The following is a 27431-nucleotide window of genomic DNA, read 5'->3' as shown; positions in this document are numbered from 1 at the left end:
GGAATAGCCCCGAATCGGCTCAGCGACATTACAGCATTCTGGACCGTGGCCAAAGAAAGTTCAGCGCCGGCGCTGAGGTATTTCTCGGATACTTTAGAACTTGGCTAAATATTTAAAGAGCGCTCCGCTTATCCCTGCGATCATCTCGGTAGTAACTGAACCGAAATTCAACCCCGAATAAATCGGCTTTATCAGCGCCAGTAATTGCATTTTACTTAGTCTTTGATCACTAAACACGAATGGATGCGGCTCCGGCCTAGACTCCGATATCGCATGATATTAGCGCGTAATAATGAGGATAAAGAGAAACGACCTATGGAAAAACAAAGCCGACGGCCCCAGAGGGAAGAGAGACCGGACCACCGCTACACCGCCAGAACGTCATAAGATCATCACATACCCGTGGCCTGGGCTCCATTACATCGCTCTGACATCACACCACCTACAAAAGAAAGAAAGTGAAGGATTAGGACATTTTGGTTAAAGAAGGGGAATTAAAAAAAAAAAAAAAAAAAAGTTTCTTTTTAAACAAAACCAAAGAAATGAGCCGGAACACATGTTCACATACAAGCACTGTGTAGACGTAAATTCACACGGCGGCCCACTGAACGGATAAAACCTAATATAAAAATAAAACACACCCCCTATAGGAAGTAAATAAATATGCACCGCCCCATAGCATTACATTCACCCGATGCTTTGTCGGACAGCGCTCTGACCGATTAGATGGTGTGTATGAGCCCTAAGAGTTATGGACAGACCCATCTGAGGACACTGTCGCGGTGGGACGGCTTGTATGCGGTGTTTTAGGAGAATGGTGTTAACCCAAGTGCCCCACGTTACTTCTAGGCACTACTGCTGTTTGTTTCCTGCAGATATCAATGGGCTCAGCTGATGTCCTAATGAATATAGGGGAGACGATGTCAGATTTCACACTGCTGAGATAACGAGCCAGTGTCAGACTGCGGATTCCTCAGAACACAGGAGCGCTCCTCTGTATGGGAGAATCGGTTGAGATGGCTGTCCGTCAAATGATCGGCTGAAGGATTGCCCTAACCATCGCTCAGCCAACAGCCAAGTCATGTGTATGGCCGCTTTAGGACCGGAGCAAGCCAACGTCTACATCGAACGCGCCAGAAAAAACAATTTGCACATTGAAATTAGAGGCAAGTGGATCCATTTGGTTTCAAACATTGACGGGAGCAGCACTGCACACGCTCAGCCACATGGCTCCATTTACTGGTGCAGAAAGTGAGATACAGAAAATCAGACAGGCAACAGCGGGCGACCCCCACGGCAGGCGACAACACGGTGGGCAACCCCCACACGGTGGCCGACCCCCACGGCGGAAGGTGGGCGACCACAGCCAACAGCAGGAGGCGGGCGATCAGACAGTCAATAGATTTGCTGTTGGATCGGACTAGACAGGCCAGAAATCACTCCCTGTGTGCAGTGAGCAGCAGGCGCCCATGACCCTATGGCCGTTTCCAGGTTATTCTACCATGGACCAATTTTGCTACATACTAATTACTTCATACCAGGAACACACAACTATGATGTGCCATCATTTACAACAGGAGTTAAACCATTGTTCCTGCCAATTGCCATTTGGGTATCTAACAATTCATGGGCTGTCCCCCATTAAATTTAAAGGGGTATTACCATCTCCAAGATCCTATTCCAATATGTAGCAGGTGTAATTAAGATATTTGCAAATCCCTCCAATTAGAAATGCAGTATAGTTCTTCTGATTCGCTATGTGACTTATCCCATGTGCAGGGCATTGTAGTAGCTATGGCTTTGACCCCTAATAACTGTCACTGAGTAACTGGAAAAAAAAAAAAAAGTGCCTGAAAGAGTCGCCAGGCTCAATAGCAGGCGCACAACTCCATGAATCTGGCGCACCCTGATCCAGCGCGTGTAACTCAATTTCCATAATAGGTGGAAAACAAATCTGCAGAAACTCATGGATTGAACGCAGCCTAAACTGGTCACAATGGAGGAAGTGTAACTAGATATTGTTTATAGCGCAGTCTATTGAGGGACTTGTAGTTCTACTGAGAATAAAGTAAAGCCGTAGTGCGCTTTAACAGTGAAGACCAGAGAGAGCCGCGAGGACAAGCTGCAATTGTGTAATGAGAAGCAGATAAAGATGTCAGACATGTGCACGCCGGCATAAAAGTGCAACGTGCATCTGGCCAGCCGGACAGAACGGCGCACTGTCTCAGAAATGAATGCAAGACCAGATTCAATTAGGAGCCGGCTGTGAGATCGGCTCCGGACAAGTTCCCTTTTGTGTCTTTAAAGTTCACATCTGAACTGCGTGTCCCAACGTGAAGGTCCGCAGCCCACTAACCCTCCGCAGCCGGCGTCTTCTGGCCTTGGCCCCCGGATTTAGATGGGACTCTTACTTGAATACATAACTGGCCAATGGCGGCGGTCTCTTGTTGCCGCCGTCGTGGGGCACTGACAATGGGTCAGATCCGAGGGCCAAGTGCCATCTCTGTGCCGCCGCAGCCACCGTGCTTGGGATCAGACTTTGCTGGTATATCCTTGTAATAGCAACTGATGTTCCCGCGGACTCGGTGCTCGAGTACCATCCACAACACACCGACGCTTCTGGTGCGCCACATCACCTTTAATTACCCAATTGTTAGCTGTGAAGGGCCCAATGCTATAAAAAAAAAATAATTTAGTTACAGATTATAAAGTGTATTCATTGACAGCAAGCAGGGATCTTCAAAACGCTGGCTAATTGAAAAGCGGAGGGGATTTTTTTTTTCCCGCCATCACACTAGCTTCTGACACTGATCACACAGGATCTGTCCTTGGGTGACGTCTCCGTCCTCCGGGGACTGAGAGCTGTGTTACACGCTGCTTAGTCGCCTCTCCGGTCTCCGCGTAGTCTCCGTGCTGCAGGTTTGGGTTTCTCCTCGGCCTGTGAAGTGTCTGCGCGCTTTTAATTATATTGCATTATGGAAATGTGGCCAATAAAATCTAGGTCAGTAGCTCGCAGCCGGCTCCGTGCTCGGAGGAGGAGGAGGAGGAGGAAACTTGCCGCTACGCCTGAGTGCTGCTGATCCGGGACATTTCTTCATTCTAAGTCATTGTTCTGAGGAATGTTGTCGATCACGCGCTCCCGACAGGTGTCACTGTGCCCAGCGTCGCTTGTCTACACTTCGTATATGGGATTTTACAGACAGCCATGAATTGGCGCATCCCCCCCCCAAAACTGGTGCATCATGACAATCAGTCCATAAAATATTTATATGTATGTACGACATTAAGCCAAGGTGTAGTGATGAGCGAATGTGCTCAGGTAGGGCAATACCCGAGCATGTTCGTGTGCGAACCAAATTATTCAAGCACGCCAAAGTCACGTCATAGTCCCCGCGGCTGCGCTACAGTCCCAACTCATGAAAAGATGGCATAACAGACCGATCATCCCTGCATGTGTTGCGGCTGTCGAGCGATATGCCGCCACAGACATGCCTGTACTATTTGTAACAAAATTTATTGCCAAGAGTCGCTTGTGCTCATGCTTACCCTGCTCATGCATCACACCCACACCGATGAGAAGCTGTTCCAGCCATCACATTAGGGGCGGGGGGGAGGCAATTGAATGTTTGACCAAATATAGGAGGGCAATTTTTAAAGATGATAATTTTGTACAGCCCCCGACAAAGGTTATACACATCCAAATGAATATGGACAAAAAAGTAAATTAAATTAAAAAATGATCCCCCCCCTCCCCGCACTTTAGACCTTGATAAATTCTGCAGCCAGCCGTCAATGGTACAGAGGTGCATGTAAACTACAGTACAGCGGATACAGCAGGTAGACACAAGCTCCCCGGCACAGCAGTGGTACATTTTTGTAGTCCAAAATAGCCAAAAAAGAGGCAAAGATGGCATAAAAGCAACTGTTCTGTGCAGAAATCCGATGGAAACAGACATAGCTATGAAGGACTCCATAGAAAAAAATAAAAATACATAATATTCACGCAATCAAAGCCGTCGCTCCAATACGTACATATAACCAAGACACCGGCACGTTGGGGTCGTCTAATCTACAGTACCACAGTTTTTGTGAGGACGCCCAAAAACAAAAAACAAAATACCTTCCCCAGCAAAATGACAGGAAGAAAATCCACAACATGTAAGGAATCATTACACCGGGAAAGCTTCATGTCTCCTCACACGCCAAACAAGCAGAAAGTCAGGAGACACGGGGGCCGCGAGGCAGCGACGTCAGCCTCGTCTTTTGAGAGTCAGGGACAGTGAAGAGGAAAACGAAAAAGAAAAAAAAATTGACTTTTCTATCGATCTACATCTCCAACTAATCAATCCAGATTTCAGAAGAGAAGGACTTCCTGTTGCCAACATACAACTCAGCGCAGAACGTCACAAGGGGATTGCACGTTCTTGTAAAAGACCAAGTTGTACAAGATCTGTACGGGGCCCAGTCCCCAATTAACCACTATATCCAGAACACTGCGGCCATATTCATGCGCGCCGCAACAGACCACATGTGGCACCGAGAAGCCAAGAGCCCCATGTATTATTTCACCTGCCTTTTTTTGTATTTTTTTTTTTTTAATGCATTTTGAGCCAGATTTTGGTTTGCACCATATTCTCAATTTAAAGTTTGTACCTTATTTTGATCTATATTATATTATAGGGGTTTCATTATTTCCCTGAAACATCAATTACTTTTTGAGCAAATGTACTCCCTTAACTTCACCACCCAGAGTGAGTTTACACCAAAAACTTTCCCCAGAAAATTGTGAAATTTTAGCAGAACATGCAATTGTTTTTTTGTGTGCGTTTGGTTTTTGTTTTTTTTAAATAAAGCACAAAGACCATAAAGGAACATTTTTCATTTTGGGCAAAATTCACAAACTGCTCCGAGTGCTGTAAAAAAAAAAAAAAAAAAAAACAACCCCACCCACCTCAGGTCCAGATTCGTCATGATCAGCAATTTTCTCACTGCTGTTGCGCTGGGGGCATATTGGAGTCAGACGCTCTAGAATAATTTAGAGGCACAAGTATCTGACAAGTGGCGTGCGCCTTGCCACAAGTCTTACTCCAGTCATGAAATGGAAAAAGATTCCTGCAGAAAACCACAACAGCTCATCATGAATTAGAGGGGCTGTGGCGTCACACCCCCCGCCACATCTCAGTCATTCCCCAGCGCTGACCATTTGGGCTCATGTCGCAACATTTTTGCACAACTCAATACTGGCAAAGTTGCTTTGATCGTGGCCTTGGTGTGCACATAGTCTAATAGGATCAACGCCAGTGGTGCGCTTCTGCGGGGGGAGTGAAGCGAGCGGTAAGTGGTCTTCGGTTCACAGCATCTGTAGCCGTTTATACAGAGGGCTCGCCAACTTTCCAGCTTTTAGAACCGTAGGCCATGGCCTCACATCACACAATTTTTCCCTTTTTGTGGAGCCTGAAACACTGGGAATGTTACTCCTGCATTACGGAGGCAGAACGCCGGACGCAGGGTGAGAATTACTCAGCCTGTCTGGCTTATGACTTATTGGCAATTTTCACTTTGACTTCTTGATGACGCCCTTGCTGCTCCCATTATGCTACATGCCGCCTCTGGATTTATTCAGAACACATTGAATCACCGGGAAGAGCAGAAATCCTCACATTATCAGGCACAGTCTAAAGTTAACGAAAAACACAAACTGGAGATAAAAAACAAAAATGATCTTTGTCTTTTTTTGTTTATTAATTGGTCCAATTGCCATTAGTCCCTTACCAAAATTTACCCAAATCATCAATATACGGACAATGTATTGCAGTATTTGTAGACAAAGTCTGGATAATACTCCAGAGCTGCATTTACAATTCTGTTGTCCCAACCTGCAACTAGAGGCAGCTTTGCTTCTGAAGCATTGGAGAAATGCCGTAGCAACGAAGCTGGGCATATCCAGAGATCCGAGATCCATCTGGCTTCAGAGCTGCGCTCCTTGCTTAAGAGATGGCCGGTAATCTGGGCAACGAGTTCTATAATAAAGAATGAAAAGTCCCAGAGTGGATTATTACTAAGTAGTTAATTGATGGTTTTCATAAACAATATTTTAAACATTAGTACAGACGACAGGACATGGATCAAAGTAAGTACACAACCCTCATCAGGTCCGGATCGAGATTAGAGAATATATATAATATTTGTATTGGAGGTAAAATGAATAATCGCAAAATAAAAAATATATAAAATAAATAAATACGTACACGTTCCAGCAGAGGATAAGTAAAAATCCCAGACACAAGTGACAGACCGCTTTAACAGATGCTGCGCCACAAGTTCAGAGTCAATCGGGGATCATCACCCTTGTATCCCAAGACAGTTGGACTCATGAGATTTTAAAGGAGGGGATTAAAGTTAATCTCCTCCTTTTACCACCATATGTTTGGATTCATTCCTTTATGTACCTTTAGACATCCATATCAGTCACACAGATCTCTAAATATTCCGTATAAAACAATTAAAAAGGGGGTTGTCCGGCTCCAGAACTCATCAATATACTGAATTTAGAAAGTTACCCCGATTTCCAAATATTAAGGACGGTCCTAGCAGTTCTACGTCTGGCATCTATGCGTTGAGTCAGTCGGCCAGCCCCCTCCAAATACAGCTCCAGTCATTCCAGTCTCCGCTGTGTGGAGCGCCACAAGCTGCAAGCAGAGTGGTCACAAACAAGGAGCAGCACAGGTAAGATATCATAAGAGCAAATCTCTTATACAAAAAGTATTGCTAAGCTTGAATTCTCTCATTTTAAAACACCATTTCCAACAGACCCCAAGCTGGTGTGCGGAGGGTGCCCCAGTCCCCGAGAGCAGGTGTGCGGAGGGTGCCCCAGTCCCCGAGAGCAGGTGTGCGGAGGGTGCCCCAGTCCCCGAGAGCAGGTGTGCGGAGGGTGCCCCAGTCCCCGAGAGCAGGTGTGCGGAGGGTGCCCCAGTCCCCGAGAGCAGGTGTGCGGAGGGTGCCCCAGTCCCCGAGAGCAGGTGTGCGGAGGGTGCCCCAGTCCCCGAGAGCAGGTGTGCGGAGGGTGCCCCAGTCCCCGAGAGCAGGTGTGCGGAGGGTGCCCCAGTCCCCGAGAGCAGGTGTGCGGAGGGTGCCCCAGTCCCCGAGAGCAGGTGTGCGGAGGGTGCCCCAGTCCCCGGCCCCTCCCCGAGAGCAGGTGTGCGGAGGGTGCCCCAGTCCCCGGCCCCTCCCCGAGAGCAGGTGTGCGGAGGGTGCCCCAGTCCCCGGCCCCTCCCCGAGAGCAGGTGTGCGGAGGGTGCCCCAGTCCCCGGCCCCTCCCCGAGAGCAGGTGTGCGGAGGGTGCCCCAGTCCCCGGCCCCTCCCCGAGAGCAGGTGTGCGGAGGGTGCCCCAGTCCCCGGCCCCTCCCCGAGAGCAGGTGTGCGGAGGGTGCCCCAGTCCCCGGCCCCTCCCCGAGAGCAGGTGTGCGGAGGGTGCCCCAGTCCCCGGCCCCTCCCCGAGAGCAGGTGTGCGGAGGGTGCCCCAGTCCCCGGCCCCTCCCCGAGAGCAGGTGTGCGGAGGGTGCCCCAGTCCCCGGCCCCTCCCCGAGAGCAGGTGTGCGGAGGGTGCCCCAGTCCCCGGCCCCTCCCCGAGAGCAGGTGTGCGGAGGGTGCCCCAGTCCCCGGCCCCTCCCCGAGAGCAGGTGTGCGGAGGGTGCCCCAGTCCCCGGCCCCTCCCCGAGAGCAGGTGTGCGGAGGGTGCCCCAGTCCCCGGCCCCTCCCCGAGAGCAGGTGTGCGGAGGGTGCCCCAGTCCCCGGCCCCTCCCCGAGAGCAGGTGTGCGGAGGGTGCCCCAGTCCCCGGCCCCTCCCCGAGAGCAGGTGTGCGGAGGGTGCCCCAGTCCCCGGCCCCTCCCCGAGAGCAGGTGTGCGGAGGGTGCCCCAGTCCCCGGCCCCTCCCCGAGAGCAGGTGTGCGGAGGGTGCCCCAGTCCCCGGCCCCTCCCCGAGAGCAGGTGTGCGGAGGGTGCCCCAGTCCCCGGCCCCTCCCCGAGAGCAGGTGTGCGGAGGGTGCCCCAGTCCCCGGCCCCTCCCCGAGAGCAGGTGTGCGGAGGGTGCCCCAGTCCCCGGCCCCTCCCCGAGAGCAGGTGTGCGGAGGGTGCCCCAGTCCCCGGCCCCTCCCCGAGAGCAGGTGTGCGGAGGGTGCCCCAGTCCCCGGCCCCTCCCCGAGAGCAGGTGTGCGGAGGGTGCCCCAGTCCCCGGCCCCTCCCCGAGAGCAGGTGTGCGGAGGGTGCCCCAGTCCCCGGCCCCTCCCCGAGAGCAGGTGTGCGGAGGGTGCCCCAGTCCCCGGCCCCTCCCCGAGAGCAGGTGTGCGGAGGGTGCCCCAGTCCCCGGCCCCTCCCCGAGAGCAGGTGTGCGGAGGGTGCCCCAGTCCCCGGCCCCTCCCCGAGAGCAGGTGTGCGGAGGGTGCCCCAGTCCCCGGCCCCTCCCCGAGAGCAGGTGTGCGGAGGGTGCCCCAGTCCCCGGCCCCTCCCCGAGAGCAGGTGTGCGGAGGGTGCCCCAGTCCCCGGCCCCTCCCCGAGAGCAGGTGTGCGGAGGGTGCCCCAGTCCCCGGCCCCTCCCCGAGAGCAGGTGTGCGGAGGGTGCCCCAGTCCCCGGCCCCTCCCCGAGAGCAGGTGTGCGGAGGGTGCCCCAGTCCCCGGCCCCTCCCCGAGAGCAGGTGTGCGGAGGGTGCCCCAGTCCCCGGCCCCTCCCCGAGAGCAGGTGTGCGGAGGGTGCCCCAGTCCCCGGCCCCTCCCCGAGAGCAGGTGTGCGGAGGGTGCCCCAGTCCCCGGCCCCTCCCCGAGAGCAGGTGTGCGGAGGGTGCCCCAGTCTTGTAACTTGTCCGAGCAGGTGTGCGGAGGGTGCCCCAGTCCCCGGCCCCTCCCCGAGCAGGTGTGCGGAGGGTGCCCCAGTCACGGCCCCTCCCCGAGCAGGTGTGTAGCGGCCACCCTCCACTATTTAACCTCACACAGCATTTCCTCATTCTCCAGTACATTGAAAGTCATCAGATTACCATGTTAACACTACATGCCCAGCATAAAGTATGTCCTCGTACGGCCAAGTCAACGGACATGTAAAAATTTGATGGCTATTGAAAGATGAGATAACTGAAAGCTTGCTGGGCACAAAGGGGTTAATCTGCCTGCCTTCACTACAAGGTTCTCAGATCATACAGCAGCTCCCTCTAGCGGCAGCTACAACCAGCCAGAATTTATTTATTTGCCCGTCTCTATAGGAAATTCGGAGAAACAGAGCGGTCCGAACTATGACGACACTGTGTCAAGGGGGCACATTCATGGAGTAATTTTCATGTACTCTCACCATTCCACGCTTTTTAAAGTTCCCATAACCTGCTCTGTGTATTTGCAACTTCATGAAACTTCATTAAAATGTTTGCCAAATAACCAAAGTAAACATGGTTTTCACAGGACAAAACTGAAATTCTCATGGCCTCACCAGGAAACGAAATATTGTTCTATCCCATCATTTACCAATTGTCAGGGGCTCTTCTCAGGGAGCGGAAAGAACCTCAATTTAGTAATGTGGGCGAAAGAAAAAAAGAAGGGGAGGCGAAGCGAGGCTGGCCGGGAAGGCGAAGCGAGGCTGGCCGGGGAGGCGAAGCGAGGCTGGCCGGGAAGGCGAAGCGAGGCTGGCCGGGAAGGCGAAGCGAGGCTGGCCGGGAAGGCGAAGCGAGGCTGGCCGGGAAGGCGAAGCGAGGCTGGCCGGGAAGGCGAAGCGAGGCTGGCCGGGAAGGCGAAGCGAGGCTGGCCGGGAAGGCGAAGCGAGGCTGGCCGGGAAGGCGAAGCGAGGCTGGCCGGGAAGGCGAAGCGAGGCTGGCCGGGAAGGCGAAGCGAGGCTGGCCGGGAAGGCGAAGCGAGGCTGGCCGGGAAGGCGAAGCGAGGCTGGCCGGGAAGGCGAAGCGAGGCTGGCCGGGAAGGCGAAGCGAGGCTGGCCGGGAAGGCGAAGCGAGGCTGGCCGGGAAGGCGAAGCGAGGCTGGCCGGGAAGGCGAAGCGAGGCTGGCCGGGAAGGCGAAGCGAGGCTGGCCGGGAAGGCGAAGCGAGGCTGGCCGGGAAGGCGAAGCGAGGCTGGCCGGGAAGGCGAAGCGAGGCTGGCCGGGAAGGCACGATAAAGGAGGAGAAAAGAAAGTACATTACAAATAAATAAAAACTTATAAACGCTACATATTAAAAGTTTGGAATAAATTTTTTTTTTTTTTTTTTACACTTTTGAAATTCTGTCCATCAATGACAGTAGAAAATAAAAATTTGAGCCATGTTGTAAATACATATTACTAATACGATCAGACACCAGTTCTTCAAAAATACTGGGAGATTTCTGCTCTGAAGCACACACAACTGTAAGTAAAGATCTGTACAGACCAACTGAATCAGGTTACATTTTGCCATTTGTCTGATTGCACAGCAGACTTATTATCCTTTTATTGTCTCGGATCATTTTCCAATATTGTGTTTTTTGGGGGTTTTTTTTACACCAGAGTAAATTTTCCTAAATTGTAACCTCTAGCAATTACTAAAATTTTAAGAGGTGTTAATGGAGCGTCTGGTGACTGTTTCCAGTTTGATCTCCAAGTGTCATTGTAACAGCTGAAGCAGTCGCAGGCGCAGCGTCCTGAGCTCCAGAGAACACCTCCACACCGATCCACCGCTACCGGGCAGGAGATAACCAGGCAGCAGATGGTGCTGGACGGCGCACAACTCAGAATTCCACTTCAGGGCGAGGCTCCTTGGTAGAGCAGACAAACAATTCGCTTGAGACTGACCCCCGCCTCATCCCCGTCTGCTAAATATTTTTATAGACTAGAAAAAAAAAAAAAAAATAGATAAAATTTAAAAAAAGATAAAATAGCCCAACTATTTCTGCTTTAAACGACAGGTGATAAAAATAAAAAAAAAAAAAAAAAAATTAAGTGCCATTAAATTGGCCACAGGTCCATCTAGGTGACATCTTAGCGGTACAACCACATGATGAGACTGCTGCCCGCGGCACGCTGGGACCATACTGGTTTCACCTCCGGTACTCCCCATCAATTAACACTTTGTACAAACTCTTCATCTCCTTCAGACAGTTAAAAGTGAATGATCCCTCCATTGTGCCATTATAGGGGACAACGTAAGAATTAATTTTGAAATAAGGATTACATAAATGTAAGAACACACTTGGTTCAAGGAAGCCACGTGTACAATTTTGCACGAAATCAAAAGAACTGCCACTGACAGATGTGTACTGGTGAATGGCAAACTCCCTTGTAGCGCCCAGTACCAGGCAGCTGCTGCCAAGCCAAACAGAATAATGGGATGCATTAGAGAGGAATAGATACTCATGACAAGAACAAAGTTGTGCCTCCATACAGGTCACTAGATATTGGGTACAATTTTGGTCTCCGGTGTATGAAGAGGATGGTTGTAGCTGAACTACAGCAGGCACAGAGAAGAATGGATCAAGGGAATGGGTGGACTGCTGAAGACAGGTTATCAAACTTGGGGTTATTCAGTTTGCAAAAAGTGTCTTGAGCAGCCGGGCTACCGCCTCTTTCCCGCCCCGGAGCAGCCGGGCTACCGCCTCTTTCCCGCCCCGGAGCAGCCGGGCTACGGAAATCTCTTGCACACACACTAAAAACAAAAAAGGAATAGACGCCCTTCTTAAAATATGATACTAGAGGTTATGGATATTGGATTTCTGTAGACGCTACGCGGATCCTGGGACTTCTAATGACAGGCTCTAAGCGCATGAGGCAGCTCGCACAGGTCAGGAGACCCAATGTATGTCCAGGCATCGCGGCACATCTGCAGACGAAGAAACGCGCATGTCTGAATCAGGTCTTAGGCTGTATACTCTGCTGGGAAGGCGCTTGCTGCAGCTGAAACCTTTGCTGCCTTTCAAGAAATCGCATTCAGTTAAAGGGTTGACACCGACGTAATCAACAAGCGGCTGTGCTCCGGAGGGTGGGCTCCATCTTATTACAGCGCCCAGAAGACAAGTCCGTCAGTAACCCCCAACACCTCGTCATCATGGGCTCTAACATCAGAAGCCTCCTTTCCCAGCATAAAGTCTTCTTTTCCAGCTTTCATCCAGATAACCAGTAACATGTGACAGACCGAGAGGAATCGTGCGTCTTATTCTTCCAAGTAACAGTGATTATTTCTACATTTCATGCCACCCTCGTCCTATTTATAGCAACCACTCATTTTCCAGAGAAGAAGAGAAAAACGAGGCATTTCAAGGGAAGGAAAAAAAGCAGAGTTACTGACACACAATCAGCATGCAGATTGCACAGAGACTTCTGCTCTAGTCAACATCAACATGTGCGGTCCCTGGGGGGAAACGGAATTATGTCTGGGGTCAACAGACCTTCAGGTTCAATTCCGAGAGGGGCACAACATCTCGTTATGCAGAGAAGCCCGTGGCTCTTCACATTAGCTTATAAATTACTATACTGGAAATTGGGCCCATCCCAAAAGTGAAGAGCCCCGGGTGGTCATTTTTTATTTTCAGATCCTTCTCTCGTAGAAGACACTGAGGAGCCATAACATCAAGACCACTGTAGGTTCCATCGTAGAGACCTGTCCTCCATGAGCCCAGAGCACTCAGGCCAGTCACAGGTTCAGTACTTAATCCTCCTTAGACCACTCGTGGTAGGTCCTAACCTTTACATACGGGGAACACCGCAAAACACCTGCAGATCTGGAGGGGATCTCACCCAGGCTGGCCATCACAACCCTTGTCAAGAATCTCTCAGATTCTCACTTTTGCTCATGTTTCCCGCTTCCACGTGAACATCGATAACACTTGCCGTCTCACATTTCCCACCCATTGACCGCTACTAGATCATTCATTTTAATCATGTCACCAGTCAGCGGGTGAAACATTGGTGTCACGAAGATCAGCCCAAGTGGCTGTAAGGTAACCTGCTCCTCAGCTGTAAAATCGATAGCCCATTAACATCTTACAGCCTTTGGCTACAACGCCTGTGAAAATTGATCCAAGCTACATATTAGCCTGGGTATTGGCTGTAGAGTGTGAATGCAGCCAAAATATGCAGGACGTCATTCCATAATCTCCAGTATGGTCACATTAACCAAAAAAGTAGTTTAGTGCAGCCTCAGCTTATCAGGTCAGTGATTTTTCCCTTACGCAAAAAACAAGTCTGAGCTCTTACATTTTTTTTTTTTTTTTTAAATCACACCACTTAGGCTGCACTCGCAGCAATTCAGTCACCAGTGGTTCTCAGCCTGGATGGTCGTATCTTGGCACCCTCGAGGTTGAAAACTATAGGATTAGTAATAGGTGTCTTACAGATGCCTCTCCATTACTAATCTGTGGGCTTGATGTCATCTGACACTACAAATGCGACATCAACCCCACAAATATGAACCCCACTTGCCACCGCTACAGGGCAAGTGGGAAGAGCCGGGCAAAGTGCCAGAATTGGCGCATCTAATAGTTGTGCCTTTTCTGGGTAGCTGCGGGCTACTAGTTTTCGGCTGGTGTGGGCTAATATCCATGGCCCCTTACCAGCCTGAGAATACCAGCCCCCAGCTGTCTGCTTTAACAAGGCTGGTTTTCCAAAATACAGGGGACTCCACGCCATGTTTATTTTCTATTTAAATCATTTAAAAAAATAAAAAAAAAAAGTGGGTACCCCTCTGTTCTTGATAACCAGCCTTGTTGAAGCTTACAGCTGAGGGTTTTGCCTGGCTGGTTATCAAAAATACAGGGGGACCCATGCCGGGTTTTTTTTTTTTTTTTTTTTTTTTTTATTTACAGCGCAGGAGCAGCTGATGAATACTCCCATCCTGCTCACTGTTATTAGCAGCTGCCAGATGATGGGAGCAGTAGTCCCATCATCTGACACCAGTGACCGGAGGTAAACTTTATATCTCTGATCACTCACGCTGTCTTGACAGTGTGGAAACTGCGGCTCTGACCGGCGGAGAGGATTTCACCGCCGATCAGAAGCAGTGTTTGCCTAGCTGCCATGCACATGACAGTGTGACGAACACCTGATGTTCGAGCAGCCGAACCCGAACAGTAACACGGACTTCCTGGTGAAGTCAGTGTTCGGTGTCCGTGCCCAAACATTAGGTGTTCGGTACAGACGCCTTACTGTACTTTTCAGGTTCGTCCATCTCTAGTTAAGGCCACTAGCAACACCGTTTTAAGCGTGAGGAATTTTGCAGATAACTAGGGAACTATTCGAGCCCTTACAGGAGTTAGCGCCTCAAACTAGGTTCAGGCCCCATGGAGGAATTTTCGGAACTATAAGGCCTGTTTCACACTTCCGTTTTTGTGTCCGCCAAACGGATCCGTTTCCGTTTTTTTGACGGAAACTGATGCAAACGGATCCGTTTTTTTAAAAACGGATCCGTTTTTTTGACGGATCCGCGGTAACCGTAATGGAAGTCTATGGGACAAAAAAAAAACGGATCCTGCAAAAAATGGCGGATCCGTTTTTTTACGGAAAACAACGGATTTTGACGGATTTGAAAAAACGGAAGTGTGAAACAGGCCTAACCAGTCTAGATCTACAAACAGGATTTAATAAATCGAGACACCCATCTATTGGATGCTAGGTTGCAATTATACAAGGCACTCAAGGCTGACACCTGAACCTTGAGTGTATTAGTTGCTAACCCTCGTTGCAATCCCAACTGTAGAAATTCTAGAATAGCCCCTACTGGAGCTTCAACCCAAGGGACTGTCCTAAAAACACCAAGAATTTCTTCCATGTTCTACCATAGATCTTTGATGTAACCGGCTTTCTATTTTTTAACAGGGTGGAGACTAGCCCTGGTGAAAATCCCTGCCAACTCAGTAACGCCCTCTCAAATTCCATGCCCCGGGTTTTAACTTTAAGGTCCCAGTCAGGACAGTAAACCCAAGTGAAGCTGAGGAGAGGTACCACCCTTTTATTTCAGTAGGTGTCCTATCCTGGCTGGACGGATCCCTCTCCCAGGTGTGCTGTCATGGGCGAAGGGAGAAAAAAAAAAAAGTCTCTCTGGAACCCCGATTCCAGTGAGGTGTCACTTACTGGGCTGCTTTCTGCAATTTTTATTAAAATAAATAATTTATTTTTATTTAGCGCTAACATATTCCACAGCGCTTTACAGTTTGCACACATTATCATCACTGTCCCTGATGGGGCTCACAATCTAGGGTCCCCATCAGTATGTCTTTGGAATGTGGGAGGAATCCAGAGAACCCGGAGGAAACCCACGCAAACACGGGAAGAACATACCAACTTGCAGATGTTGTCCTTGGTGGGATTCGAACCCAGGACTCCAGCGCTGCAAGGCTGCAGTGCTATCCACTGATCACTGTTTTATCAGCAGGAGATTATCACTAGAGGCACTGCCAGAGGTATTTCATATTGTATAACCCTGCCCCCACAAGCGATTGGTAGCTTTCTGTCTATGCACAGTGTACACAAAGCTGCCAATCAGTGGTGTGGGCGGGGTTATACAGAGCTCAGCATTCAGAGAACTGCTAGACCTGCAGCAGAGAAAACAGGAATTCTCTTAAAACTGCAGCAAGCAGCCCAGTAAGTGACACATTGCTGGAATCAGGGTCTCTGCCTCTACATGATGCTGCTCTTAGATTACTGTACATAAAAACCTGGTAAAAGATTCCCTTTATCGTTTTTTTTTTTTTTTCAATTCTGATAGAAGGGAGAAGATCAGTCACTTCACGGTGCATTAATTCTCCAAACAACCCCCTGTAAGTACAGCATGCCGTCCCCCACCACCAAGATCTTGTTACTGGATGACCTTCTGCTAACAAGAGACAAGCATCAGACACAATAATGAGCCAGAGGACACAATGGTGAGAGGCAGAGGACACGATACTGCGGTCAAGTGGAGACTTCTTCCATCCTCACAGTGCACATAAATACATCCGCACTCCTCTTTCAATGGTAAGAAGTAGTGTGTGGGCTGCAGTGTAATTACAGTGCTCTGAAGTATCATCGTTATGGTAATTAGTACTCCCACTGAATGCTATTTATTTGCTCAGCTTGTTTATTACTTCTTCTCGCAGCCTGTTACAGGGGAAATATCGCCGAAGGGTCTTCATGTACCATGCAGGCAAATCGCGATATATTCACGCAGTTCCCTAAAAAAAAAAAAAAAATGGCAAAGAAAACTGCAGGACCACCATAATATTGACCAAAGAATGATACATGTGCACCGGTTATATCACAGGTACGGGAACTAATGACGTCGCCTAATATTCAGACTTTTTTTGTAAAAGTTTATTATGTAGGATTCCTCCCTGGATGGATTGTGCGGTGTTCACTATACTGGGAACGAACAATGAAATCTGAGCAGGCGTCTCATCAGATTGTGTTCTGGCAGCGAAGTAAAACCACACACAGATACATTTTAATCATCCATAAAACGAGGCAGAATAAAGTGAAGCTAAATTACTCCACTTGTTCCCAGCCAACGGCGCCAATTTATCTGAGGAAGTGACCGGCGAGCCCTTAAGGGTGATCTATGAGACCATCTGTTTCAATTACGCAGCCGCCAACCTTCCGACCCTTATTTCGGCCAGGAATTACTCAGCGCGGCGGCAGCGAAGTATCAGCCGCAACCAAGGTGCATCTCAAGGTTACGACTAATGTGATTCAGCAACTCAGTTTAAAAAAAAAAAAAAAAAAAAACACCCCACACAACATCACATTATACACGAGGCGCAAGGTCATTGGAAGCAGCGTTTTACTGCTGGGAAACAAAATGATCCACCGGCAATATTGAGGATTAGCCGACCAGAATCGTTAAGGTTGTTGTACACGATCCAAGCAATTTTCAGAGCTGAGAGCGGCCTGCTGAGAGCGGCCGACTGCCTGCTGAGAGCGGCCGACTGCCTGCTGAGAGCGGCCGACTGCCTGCTGAGAGCGGCCGACTGCCTGCTGAGAGCGGCCGACTGCCTGCTGAGAGCGGCCGACTGCCTGCTGAGAGCGGCCGACTGCCTGCTGAGAGCGGCCGACTGCCTGCTGAGAGCGGCCGACTGCCTGCTGAGAGCGGCCGACTGCCTGCTGAGAGCGGCCGACTGCCTGCTGAGAGCGGCCGACTGCCTGCTGAGAGCGGCCGACTGCCTGCTGAGAGCGGCCGACTGCCTGCTGAGAGCGGCCGACTGCCTGCTGAGAGCGGCCGACTGCCTGCTGAGAGCGGCCGACTGCCTGCTGAGAGCGGCCGACTGCCTGCTGAGAGCGGCCGACTGCCTGCTGAGAGCGGCCGACTGCCTGCTGAGAGCGGCCGACTGCCTGCTGAGAGCGGCCGACTGCCTGCTGAGAGCGGCCGACTGCCTGCTGAGAGCGGCCGACTGCCTGCTGAGAGCGGCCGACTGCCTGCTGAGAGCGGCCGACTGCCTGCTGAGAGCGGCCGACTGCCTGCTGAGAGCGGCCGACTGCCTGCTGAGAGCGGCCGACTGCCTGCTGAGAGCGGCCGACTGCCTGCTGAGAGCGGCCGACTGCCTGCTGAGAGCGGCCGACTGCCTGCTGAGAGCGGCCGACTGCCTGCTGAGAGCGGCCGACTGCCTGCTGAGAGCGGCCGACTGCCTGCTGAGAGCGGCCGACTGCCTGCTGAGAGCGGCCGACTGCCTGCTGAGAGCGGCCGACTGCCTGCTGAGAGCGGCCGACTGCCTGCTGCCAGAACACAATCTGATGAGACGCCTGCTCAGATTTCATTGTTCGTTCCCAGTATAGTGAACACCGCACAATCCATCCAGGGAGGAATCCTATATAATAAACTTTTACAAAAAAAAGTCTGAATATTAGGCGACGTCATTAGTTCCCGTACCTGTGATATAACCGGTGCACATGTATCATTCTTTGGTCAATATTATGGTGGTCCTGCAGTTTTCTTTGCCATTTTTTTTTTTAGGGAACTGCGTGAATATATCGCGATTTGCCTGCATGGTACATGAAGACCCTTCGGCGATATTTCCCCTGTAACAGGCTGCGAGAAGAAGTAATAAACAAGCTGAGCAAATAAATAGCATTCAGTGGGAGTACTAATTACCATAACGATGATACTGCCTGCGTCCAGTCTGTGGCCTCTTTAGGCAGGCTCTCAGATCAGCACAGTCAAGGCATTGGGCAGTAGCAATGCATGTTGAAAGTGTGGGAATGGAAGTTCTTGCACCTATGGTGCTGGCAGAACACTGAAGAAATCGCCCACTCAAAAAAAAATAGATAAACTACAGTGAATAAGAATCAGGACAGTTCATGAATCTATTAGACTGGTATGCTTATTGTTGGGTACAAGGGCAGCAAAAACATGGCGACTTGACAATCCATAAATGTGGTGATAAACTGTGAATCCACCTAAAGCTGCAACTCTGCACTCTGTATAAACGCTAATTTATTGAGCATTCGTTTCCATGCTAGAATAGACGGAGCGCCATTACTACCTCTCTGGTAGCAGAACACTTACTCCTGACAGTCGCGGGCATCGCTCGTCACTCGGGCATTTCATTAGCAAACACTAATGCAGGTGTATCCAAAACACACAGCGGAAGCGAGAAGGATCCTACACATCAGACCATCTGCCAACGGCCGCCGCACCATTATGCAAACACAGATTTTACCTAGGTCAATAGGAAAAAACCTCAGCAGCGCAGAAGGATCAGCGCCCATCACTGGACTGCTGCAAAAAGCGATGTCACCCTCCAGCATTATCCTGCACAATGATGGAACAAAGCATGGAGCGAGGTTCATAAATGAGACATCACGAGACAGTGTGAACAGAAACTTAGACCTCAGAAGAAAAAAAATTAAAAAAAAATTAAAAATAGTAAATATAGAAGCCGCGAGCAGATCAGAGATTTCTTCTTCTTTTTCCTCTCCCTCTTTGGACTGATTAAATTGCTAAAAGTAATTCCCGGTGTCACATTGATTGGTGTTAATGTAAAATTTTACAGAATCGCTGCAGGAGACCAGGAGCCCCTTTAAGTCGTTGTGTACAGCAAATTTTGGGGTCACGTCAACCATAAATGACGGTTGTGAGAAGCGTTGGGGTTTTCCACTTTACAGCGAGCAGCTGGAGACCGTCGGCAGGAGAGATTATTCTGGAGACCAATACACATTAACCAGCATAACGACTTCTGCACTTTACAGCCACATATAAAAAAAAAAACACTTCCACCATTGGGAACTAGACCGGGTGGAGCAGCTGTGGGGACCGGTCACATTGTATGGGAGATCAGACCTGCATTACTATAGTCAGTGCCATCATTGCTACGACTAATCACTTTCTGCAGTGATCAAAATGGGGGGGGGGGGGGGGGGGGGTGCTGCCCCTTTAGGCTGAGTCCACACGAGGCATTTTTTTCGCGTTTCCGCTGCGGTTTTAACCGCGAAAAAGCATCCATGCATTCCTATGGGATTCCGCAATGCTGCGGTTTTTACCGCAGCGGAATCGCTTCGCGGTAAAAAACGCAGCATGCTCATTAATTTTGCGGAATCGCGGCGATCCCGCACCCATAGGAATGCATTGTTCCACTTACTTCCCGCATGTGGCTGTGCACACCATGCGAAAAGTAAGCAGAACATTTGCGGATGGTACCCACGGTCCAGAGGAGAGGGGACTGTCCTCTGGGCTTTGGGTACCATATCCCTGTAAAAAATATAGTTATTCTCACCTTCCGACGTCCCGCGCAGCCTTCCCGCCTCTCCACGCTCCCGGTCACAGTAAGCCTTTGCAAGCAATGACGTCCGTTCTCGCGGGATCGCGAAGTCTCGCAGTCATTCGCACGATGTCATCGCGAATTATTGCGAGACGTTGCGATCCCGCGAGAACGGACGTCATCGCGGTAATTGTCGCAAAGGATTACTGGGACCGGGAGCGTGGAGAGGCAGGAAGGCTGCATGGGACGTCGGAAGGTGAGAACAATTTTATTATTTACATTTTTACTATTGATGCCGCATAGGCAGCCTCAATAGTAAAAAGTTGGTCACACTCGTCAAACACTGTTTGACGAGTGTGACCAACCTGTCAATCAGTTCTCCAAGCGATGCTACAGATCGCTTGGAAAACGCTAGCAGTTCTGCAAGCTAATTACGCTTGCAAAATGCTAGTTTTTCCGCAGGAAAATCGCAGGAATTTAAAATGTGATTTTCCCGTGGAATGGAATTCCGGAACTCTCGCGGTAATTTCTGAGAGTTCCGCTACGTGTGAACCCAGCCTTAAAGAGTAGAGGTGACTGCCACCGCAGCAGAGGTGGCGCACCTGTGAGGGCAGGAATGGCACCACTATGAGAGCAGAAACGCAACCCGCCAAGGTGGCACCCCCCTACCAGAGCCGCCCGCCAAGGCAGCACAAAATGACTGTTCAAACCAAGCACAGGCGCTCCATGCACTCTTGCCTTGACCAAACAGTTCTGAGCGCCTTCCGCATTTTAGTTTTCCACTTCGACGTGGACGTACAGGAGGGAGAGGGCAGAGATACCAAAAAAAGAGCAGTCAGAAATAAGTGTAAAAGTTGACGGAAAGTGCACAGAACTGTAACCGTGTCACGGGAAAGCAGAGTGCCTGCGCTTGGTCTGGACAGTCCAAGTAAAATGCTACGGAAGAGGCGTGCGAGCAGAGATTACAATGGTGGACTGGAAAACCACAAGGCCCTATTGAGTCTTGTTTGTTCGGCGGCGGCTCCTCTTCAGCTGGGTACCCAGTCTGGCAGCAGGAATAATCACATCATCCTAAAATTAAAACTCCAATAACTCAACACCTTATAAGCAAAGGGGAAACATTGGAATGGGTCAGATATAGCCATTTATTAGTGAAAAAATAAAACAAAAATATTGCATTTTTTAATAAAATATCACCAAAACTTTTCTTTAGCCTTGGAGAGTACGGGAATAAGAGTGCACTGCACGGGTCTCTGATGGGATCAGGTTTAGTGACCCATACTCCTTTCCTGCCAGGATATAATGCCTCCTCTTCAGGCACTGCATGGGAGGCACCTCAGCAGTAACGCAACACAAGACCACACAGTACATTATTATATGAAGGTGCATAAAAGTGTTTTTTCCCCCTTTTACCATTTCAGCTGCACTGATACTAGTCCTTTGGAGTACAGATGATGGCAGTGATGGGTCAGGTCAGCACCTGTGGCTCGCTAAGATGAGCTGCTGCAGGAGACTGTTCTGAAAATCACAACACAGGAGGTAGAGACAGGCGCTGACCCATCACTGCCATCATCTGTACTCCAAGTGAACACATCCTGATATCAATGCAGCTGAAAGAAAACGGAATGGGGGGGGGGGGGGGAGGAGAAGGAATAAAAAGCAAAAAGATGTATTAGAGGTTTAGAAGCAACTTACTTGCAATTCTATTACAGGAATGAAGACCATAAAATAAAAGGTGACTTGCAAAGCTTCATGAGGTTTAAAATTTAATTTTTCATTTTGCCCACCCTGTAGTTACACTAACTGTATGTAACTGAAGCAAAAGTTATTTTTGAAATTGGATTTCATAAAAAAAAAAAAAAAAAAAAGTTAGTTTGTCTTCTATATTCTGTGTTGCTCCGCCCACTGATGGCTGCAGAATGAGTTAACAGAGAAACTGTCAGTGAGCTCAATCCAGTTGTCTCCGGCAGTCCCATAGAGAATCCATGGCGTGTGATATGGAGCAGCAAGTACTCTGAAATCAGCCGGGGGCCAGCAATTGGATGCCCAGCAAGTTAACAGATCTGTTTCATATACACACAGGTGTTTCCAGCACATACACACTGTAGTCTCTGATTGTGATGCAAGTGGGGCCTTAATTAAAGTACTTCTATATCATTGCATGCCCATGGGGGGGGGGGGGATTTTCAGACTTGAAATGCAGTCCTACTGGTTCTCAATCCTGTGTAACCAATCAGGATGGTGTAAGGCAGAGATTCACTATAGGGTCAATATTTTGTGATTACATTTGGTGAATTTGAATTTCTGCATGTTTATAACATTCTGTCACTACTAGGGGGAGCTTAGGAGTTTATTGCATACAGGGTTCAATGTATGAACTGCTGGCTCCCCCTAGTGGATATTAATGAGATTTGGAAAATAAATTATGTTAATATAAATGATTCTCTGATTACTTATTTATTATTTTTATTTGTTTTAGCAAGAGATAAAATGCACACAGTTTATTACATGTTCTATTCTTTCTATGCTAGGCTTGTAGATGTGGGGTCTCTGTGCAAAAGCAGTTAACAGCTGGGGGGCCTTTTTTTCACAGCCGAACAAACATGGCATGATTGCAGGCGATATTGGATAATAATGCTGATTACTGCGATGATGGAGAGCGCGGAGATTGTCAGATGTAGGAGAACAAAGCAGCAGATGGGACACAGTCAGATATTGATCACGTTACTGTACGAGCGTTTGACTCCGCGGCCTGAAGGGGCCGGTGTCTTCCAGCATGGCCCGTGTAGAGAAGGATTGTCCCAGATTCCAATTCTCTAGTGACACTGCGATTTCACGGCAAAGAAAACAGCTGATGTGTCCGTCACAATGTATCAGTCTACACAATCACCCCAGCGCAGTACCTGCACACAGGCGATGCAGTGTCGAGGGGTCGGCGTTGTGGAAATCGAGAAGTCGGAAGTTTGGCTTACCGACGCCACAGCCCTGGCTGGTCTGTGGAGTCATGGGGTCCCGACCTGACAGCCCTGCTCATCACTAGTTATAATAAGTAAATGGGAAACAAAATCTGGGCATCCAATGTGCAACACAAAGGGGGTTTTCAGATTTTTGGAAAACCTGTCCCATGGATACACTTACATGTAAAATACACAAAATTTAAAAAAAAAAAAAAAAAAAGTTCCCGGGTTTAGTGTTGAATCTCCGCCGCCTGATCATGTCTGCAGCCAGTGAGCTCAGCGGCTCCGCCCGGGTCAGGACGGTTGTAGACGTTTCTGCAACAAAAACCCAACGTATGAACATAGCCTTACACACAGCAGATTTTCTGCCATCACCATACTCAACATACTCAGAATGGAGGTAAGAAAATTTCTAAAACAATCAAAAGGGAGGAGATTGGAACAAAGTGAAATTCTCTAAAATGCATGCCCGCAAACGCCAGAAGCCTGACAAGCAAGATGGAAGAACTAGAAGCAGAAATATCTACAGGTAACTATGACATAGTGGGAATAACCGAGACATGGTGAGATGAAAGCTATGACTGGGCAGTTACCTTACAGCAGGGGTCCTCAAACTACGGCCCATGGGCCACATGCTGCCCGCCAAGGACTTTTATCCGGCCCCCCGCCAGGCCGACAATGAACTCATGAACTGCACTGCAGTTCAATGCCGGCGGGCCCTGTAATTGCGGGCGGGACGAGGCGACGAGGAAAGGCGTTACGCAGCCCTCTGTATGCAGCAGAGCACAGTGCACACAGACGGCGTGATTGTCATCACGCCGCCTGCGCAGCCTGATGACGTCACGCCGCCTGTGTAGGAAGACGACTGAGATGAGCAGGCGCCTCTTCAGAGCAGCAGGGGACATAGGTGAGTACTTTAACACCGGGACCTATTGGGGACATTTACCTGCCTAATGGGGACATCTACCTGCCTATTGTGTGCACAGAAATTTATTCATAATTTTTTTTAAACTATATTCCAGCCTCCAACGGTCCGAGGGACCGTAATCTGGCCCCCTGTTTAAAAAGTTTGAGGACCCCTGACTTACAGGGTTACAGTCTGTTCAGAAAGGATCGTAAAAATCGGCGTGGAGGAGGGGTTTGTCTTTATGTAAAGTCTTGTCTAAAGTCCACTTTGAGGGTATGTGCACACGCTGCGGATTCCGCTGCGGTTCCACAGCGGTTTTGGCCGCTGCGGACCCGCAGCAGTTTTAGCTGTGTACAGTACAATTCAAATGAATGGTAATCAAAAACCGCTGTGTAGACGGTGCGGAAAAATCCGCGCGGATTTCCTGCAGTTTTGAGACCGCAGAAAGAATTGACACGTCAATTCTTTCTGCGGAATCCGCAGCGGGTTCCTATCTCCACCACTGTGGAGATGGTGAATCCGCAGGACCAAACCGCAGGCTAAGCCGCAGATAATCCGCAGGTCTTTTGACCTGCGGTTTTTGCAAAATCCGTGCGGATTAATCCGCAGCGGATTCCGCAGTGTCTGCACACACCCTGAGGGAAGGTATTAGCGAAGGGAATGAGGATGTCGAGTCCATATGGGTCGAAATACATGGAGGGAAAAATAGTAACAAAATTCTCTTTGGGGTCTGTTACAAACCTCCAAATATAACAGAAATCATGGAAAGTTTACTACTAAGGCAGATAGATGAAGCTGCAACCCATAATGAGGTCCTTGTTATGGGGGACTCTAACTACCCGGATATTAACTGGGAAACAGAGCCTGCGAAACCCATAAAGGCAAAAGGTTTCTGCTAATAGCCAAGAATAATTATCTTTCACAATTGGTGCAGAATCCAACCAGAGGAGCAGCACTTTTAGATCTAATACTATCTAACAGACCTGACAGAATAACAAATCTGCAGGTTGTGGGGCATCTAGGAAATAGCGACCACAATATTGTACAGTGTCACTTGTCTTTCGCTTGGGGGACATGTCAGGGAGTCACAAAAACACTGAACTTTAGGAAGGCAAAGTTTGACCAGCTTAGAGATGCCCTTAATCTGGGTGACTGGGACAATGTCCTCAGAAATAAGAATACAGAAAATAAATGGGAAATGTTTGAGAACATCCTTAATAGGCGCTGTAAGCAGTTTATACCTTGTGGGAATAAAAGGACGAGAAATAGGAAAAACCCAATGTGGCTAAACAAAAAAGTAAGAGGGGCAATTAACAGTAACAAGAAAGCATTTACACTACTAAAGCAGGATGGGACCGCAGAAGCTCTAAAAAACTATAAGGAGAAAAATTCTTTATCTAAAAAAATAATTAAAGCTGCCAAAAAGGAAACAGAGAAGCACATTGCTAAGGAGAGTAAAACTAATCCCAAGCTGTTCTTCACCTATATCAATAGTAACAGAATCAAAAGTGAAAGTGTAGGCCCATTAAAAAATTGTGAGGAAAGTATGGTTGTAGATGAGGAAAAAGCTAATATATTAAACACCTTCTCCACAGTATTCACGGTGGAAAATGAAATGCTAGGTGAAATGCCGAGAGACATAGAAAACCCTATATTAAGGGTCACCAATCTAACCCAAGAAGAGGTGCAAAACCGGCTAAATAAGATTAAAATAGATAAATCTCTGGGTCCGGATGGCATACACCCACGAGTACTAAGAGAACTAAGTAATGTAATAGACAAACCATTATTTCTTATACTTAGACTCTATAGCGACGGGGTCTGTTCCACAGGACTGGCACATACCAAATGTGGTACCAATATTCAAAAAGGGCTCTAAAAGTGAACCTGGAAATTATAGGCCAGTAAGTCTAACCACTATTGTGGGTAAAATATTTGAAAGGTTTCTGAGGGATGTTATTCTGGATTATCTCAATGAGAATAACTGTGTAACGCCATATCAGCCTGGGTTTATGAGGAATCGCTCCTGTCAAACCAATCTAATCAGTTTTTATGAAGAGGTAAGCTATAGACTGGACCAAGGTGAGTCATTGGATGTGGTATATCTTGATTTTTCCAATGCGTTTGATACCGTGCCACACAAGAGGTTGGTAAACAAAATGAGAATGCTGGGTCTGGGGGAAAATGTGCGTAAATGGGTAACTGGCTTAGTGATAGAAAGCAGAGGGGGGTTATAAATGGTATATTCTCTAACTGGGTCGCTGTGACCAGTGGGAACCGCAGGGGTCGGGGTGGGACCTATTCTCTTCAACATATTTATTAACTTTCTGGTGGAAGGTTTCCACAGCAAAATATCGATATTTGCAGATGATACAAAACTATGTAAAGCAGTCAATACAATAGAAGATAGTATTCTGCTACAGATGGATCTGGATAAGTTGGGAACTTGAGCCGAAAGGTGGCAGATGGGGTATAACAATGATAAATGTAAGGTTATACACATGGGAAGAAGGAATCAGTATCACCATTACACACTGAACGGGAAACCACTGGGTAAATCTGACATGGAGAAGGACTTGGGGATCCTAGTTAATGATAAACTTACCTGGAGCAGCCAGTGCCAGGCAGCGGCTGCCAAGGCAAACAGGATCATGGGGTGCATTAAAAGAGGTCTAGATACACATGATGAGCGCATTATACTGCCTCTGTACAAATCCCTGGTTAGACCGCACATAGAGTACTGTGTACAGTTTTGGGCACCAGTGCTCAGGAAGGATATAATGGAACTAGAGCGGGTACAAAGGAGGGCAACAAAATTAGGATTATTTAGTCTAGAAAAAAAGACGACTGAGGCGCGATCTAATAACCATGTATAAGTATATCAGGGGAAAAGACAAATATCTCTCCGAGGATCTGTTTATACCAAGGAAGGTGAGGTCACAAGGGGGCATTCTCTGCGTCTGTAGGAGAAAAGGTTTATCCACCAACGTGGAAGAGGATTCTTTACAGTTAGGGCAGTGAGAATCTGGAATTCCTTGCCTGTGGAGGTGGTGATGGCAAACTCAGTCGAGGGGTTCAAGAGAGGCCTGGATGTCTTCCTGGAGCGTAACAATATTGTATCTTACAGTTATTGTTAGGTTCTTTAGAAGGATGTAGATCTGGGGATTTATTCTGACAGAATTTTATAGGCTGAACTGGATGGACTAATGTCTTTTTTCGGCCTTACTAACTATTTACTTACTATGCTACCATATGTACCATGGACATCGCTCCCTGCACCTGTCCTCTCTCTTTAGCCGGTAGAAAGATGCCATCGCACAGGCGCTAATGAAGCCCATCCTCACTTTGGAGGCATCGATACTCGACAGACATAATCGGGGCCATACACTGCCCATCCTTAAAAAGGAAAGGAGGCAAAAAAAAAAAAAAAAAAAAAGGCCGAAAAAGGTGGGTTTTATACACCGGACAGGGCTAGAAAACTTCTTGCATCAGAGAAGCGAATCCCAGGTGTGGAGAATACAGAGAATATAATAAAAAGGTAACTAATTTTAATAATTTTAAATAAATCAGTAAAAAGTATTACAATTTAAAAATATTAAAATTTATTTTTGGTTAATAAATTCTCCCAAAACAAATGAGGAGGAGCGGACTCTTCAGATCTCGCCCTTGGCAGTCACTCCTGGGGTCGGGCACATCAGACAGGCGCGGCGTGGAGCCTGGTTGTCATCGTTACAGGGCAGGCGCATCGCGGAGGTGTGCGGCCTAACATGTGTGATGTGTAATACACGCCGGTGTCTCCAGCAGAGTCACACGGAGGAGGAATCCCTCTGATCTTACCACCAATCATAGCAATCTGCCAGAGAGAGCGGCCACCGGATGACAAAAGCCATCACATCAGACTTAAGATG

At 48.8% G+C, this 27431-nt stretch overlaps 1 protein-coding gene across 4 annotated transcripts in view; it reads right to left on the bottom strand.

Moving 5' to 3' along the window:
* Nucleotides 1-27431, bottom strand: part of TIAM1 (TIAM Rac1 associated GEF 1) — a 260582-nt gene that overhangs the window by 215119 nt on the left and 18032 nt on the right. For 3 of the 4 annotated variants that reach the window (XM_073584569.1, XM_073584565.1, XM_073584566.1), the window contains exon 2: nucleotides 401-442. The exons of the other annotated variant lie outside the window; for it this stretch is intronic. The gene's annotated coding sequence lies outside the window, so the exon portion shown is untranslated. The remainder of the gene's footprint in view (nucleotides 1-400; nucleotides 443-27431) is intronic. 4 annotated transcript variants of the gene reach the window in all.

This window comes from Dendrobates tinctorius, unplaced genomic scaffold (genome assembly GCF_039654945.1).
Source record: "Dendrobates tinctorius isolate UK_male_01 unplaced genomic scaffold, ASM3965494v1 ptg000084l, whole genome shotgun sequence".
Lineage (NCBI taxonomy): Eukaryota > Metazoa > Chordata > Amphibia > Anura > Dendrobatidae > Dendrobates > Dendrobates tinctorius.
Note: the sequence above shows the minus strand (reverse complement) of the source record. Positions and strands in the feature narration are given on the sequence as shown.